At 40.0% G+C, this 2,897-nt stretch overlaps 1 non-coding gene across 1 annotated transcript; it reads left to right on the top strand.

Annotated features, from left to right (window-relative positions):
- Positions 1 to 2,605: 2,605 nt before the first annotated feature.
- On the top strand, positions 2,606 to 2,676 carry trnag-gcc (transfer RNA glycine (anticodon GCC)). The gene has a single exon. It is a non-coding gene; the product is annotated as a tRNA-Gly (tRNA).
- Positions 2,677 to 2,897: the final 221 nt, after the last annotated feature.

Raw genomic sequence — 2,897 nt, 5'->3', positions numbered from 1 at the left:
TAAAATGTATAACGTAACAAAATTAAAGACGATTAAAATCTGTAATCTTTCCACTTGTAATGTCATTAGACAGAACAACACGTTTCTGGTTTGTTTTAATTAGTATTAGTTAGTAGTTAGTAGTTTTAATTTAATTAGTATTGCAATTCGCACTGATTCCCTTGCGAAGATATGGACTTAAGAATATTCGTGCCTGGTCAAAAAATGGCATTAAGCACTTAAAATTAATATGGTTAATAATAGTAAACTGTAACATGCTGTAACAAGATCGGTTAAACTGCGAAGAAAATGCTTTCAGAGAAAATGTTTCAGGTGTGAAGAACATAGATCTCCAATGCAATTTCAACCAAACCTGTTCCCACACACCCTGCCCCCACTAGCATTAGAATATACACAAAGCACTGAAATCTTTCGAGCTAATGATCAGGTGACCCGAGAGAGAGCAAGAGAAACACCAAGGGGTGCGGAACCAGGGAACTATTTACATGGAAAACGGGCGATCTCCCCAGACTGTCCGCCCGTTTCACTGTTACCTGGATACCTCTTTATTTAGAACTCTCTAACACTGATTTTTAGTTTAGAAGGATTCAAGTAGGGTTTTAGATGAAAGGCAGCGACCTTAATCAAGCCCAAATCATAATTGAACCCATTCAGAGCCTACATTACATTTTAGCGTTTCATTCTGAGCAGAAGACCCTCACACCTGAAGAAGGCTTGCGTTTTCTCTCTTCTCTTTTAAGCATGTGTACAATGTGTAATACAATTAGAATGTGTAATTACAATGCGAATCGTATGAGGGTGGGGGGGAGGTGTCTTTCGCTGGAAATCTCGCCTGCTTCTACTTTACGAGCACAACCCCCTCTCTGCCGGAGTGCTGGCTGTGACAAATTAAACCGGTTTCACAGGTTTCAATCACAGACCATGTGACATGGGAGTCAGGAAACTAACACACAGCGCCACCGGATTTGATAACACTATAAAAACGCTATAAAATAATGTGACTAGGCACAGAACAAGTTTACAGCACAGTACAATAATAAATGCTGACCATGACTTTAGAAGCATAAATTGCCTTACACTCAATTTAAACACAAGCTGTCTTTAGCCCTCTAAGCTGGTTCATACAGAAATGTAGAGATCCAGGCTCAGAACACACAGCTTCATTAGCGAATACATATGCAGGACAACTAGAGAAGACGTTTTACAGAGGATGGATTTTTAGAAACATCCCATCAGTGACATCACTGAAGTCAACTCCTAGGTACTGTAACTGTCGTGTGGATAGTTTCACAAGAATCAGACAAAGATTTAAGCATCGCTTGTTCTAGATAAAACTGCAAAAAAAACAACAACAACCCATAATGTACTTCTTTGCGGCTCTGTTTGCCCAAATCATATATTCACAACGTGAAATCTAGAAAATAATATTACGTAACCAAAATCCGCAATATGGAAACAGAACCTGTGTAATTGTTGATAGATGATGTACTCGTAACATTTTTTCAAGACGAACTACAACATTTAAAAAATGACTTGTATGTACTTGATATCTCTAATCAATCCACGGGTCCCAGCACAAAACGAAACTAAAACGCATACCGTTTCGCGCTTCTTATTAGTTGCTCAAAAGTAATTTGACCATATGAAATGCATAATATAAACCTAGAAACATATACGTGAGCAGTACTTAAGCACTGTAGTATCGGTGTTAAGACATACCTCTCAAATACTGTAAATCAAGTTAAAAATATCTCAAGACCGATTCTGGTCATAATGAAACCATGTTTCGTGTATGTTTTCTTTAAAGTACCGAGACCAGCCATATACTCTATGTTTATGTTCCAAAATTAATATCGTTTATGGCCTTCACACGCGTTGCAGTATGCTCCTATTCTTTTTATGCTCAGCTACTAAGATTTCCCTTCAGTGGTAAAATCAGATATGAATATTCAATACTTAAACGGGCACAGTTAAGACATTAAATATACATATACATACTGTATACAGTACAGTTTTCATACGGTAATATGTTTATGTTCCTAAATCAATCTCTTTTATGAGCATGTGAAAGGCATGGTGAATCGATTCTTAAAAATTACTGTACTTTGCATGATTGGAAACAAATGCGTGATTGCGAAATGCTGTGGTGTTACTTTTACAAAGACGGTCAATGAAAAAAAGAATGTTGACCAGGGCAATACTTTGAGTTTACACTTACAGCTTGTCCAAGGTCATTCATTATTAATACTATTAGTAATATCTTCGTTAAAGACTTTGATGGCCACAGCTCAAACATGAGAGGTTGAGCTTTATTAGCTCCACCTTGCGGAAATTCCGGATACTATTATTTTGCTTGTCGTATTATAGGAGAATTTACGGTAACTCGCGGTATTTACCGGTAGCTTGCGGTAGACTGCGTACAGCGTACCGCAAAATAATGCGGTATCGCCCGCGCATTTTGAATGGCTGCATCTGTAGGCTGCCAAAAGTCTCCGAAACCAAATTTTGATAGCAGAAAATTCTCACTCGTCCAGAAGTTCCCTTGGGACCCAACATCCAGCACAGAGTGGTAAAAAAGCGTCTTTATTGTAGACCCTTGCAGCGTGCATTGGTGGTTCAGTGGTAGAATTCTCGCCTGCCACGCGGGAGGCCCGGGTTCGATTCCTGGCCAATGCAGTGGCTTTTGCAGCGAGCGGCTCCATCACTTGCATCCCCTTTCAACTCGCAACTGAAAACCCACTGAAGCTTAGAAGCTGTGAGCCAGGTCAGTACCCGGATGAGGATGACCTACAGGGAAAAGCAAAGCTTACAGCTGGAAGCGGTGTTAATGGAGCCAGCGGTGGGACGCTCACCCTGACGTCTGTGCGGGTCCCAATGCCCCAGTATAGTGACGGAGA

Source organism: Atractosteus spatula, unplaced genomic scaffold, assembly GCF_055471065.1.
Source record: "Atractosteus spatula isolate fAtrSpa1 unplaced genomic scaffold, fAtrSpa1.hap1 Scaffold_4, whole genome shotgun sequence".
Taxonomy (NCBI): Eukaryota; Metazoa; Chordata; class Actinopteri; order Semionotiformes; family Lepisosteidae; genus Atractosteus; species Atractosteus spatula.
The sequence above is the reverse complement of the archived record's forward strand: the minus strand, read 5'-3'. Positions and strand labels throughout refer to the sequence as shown.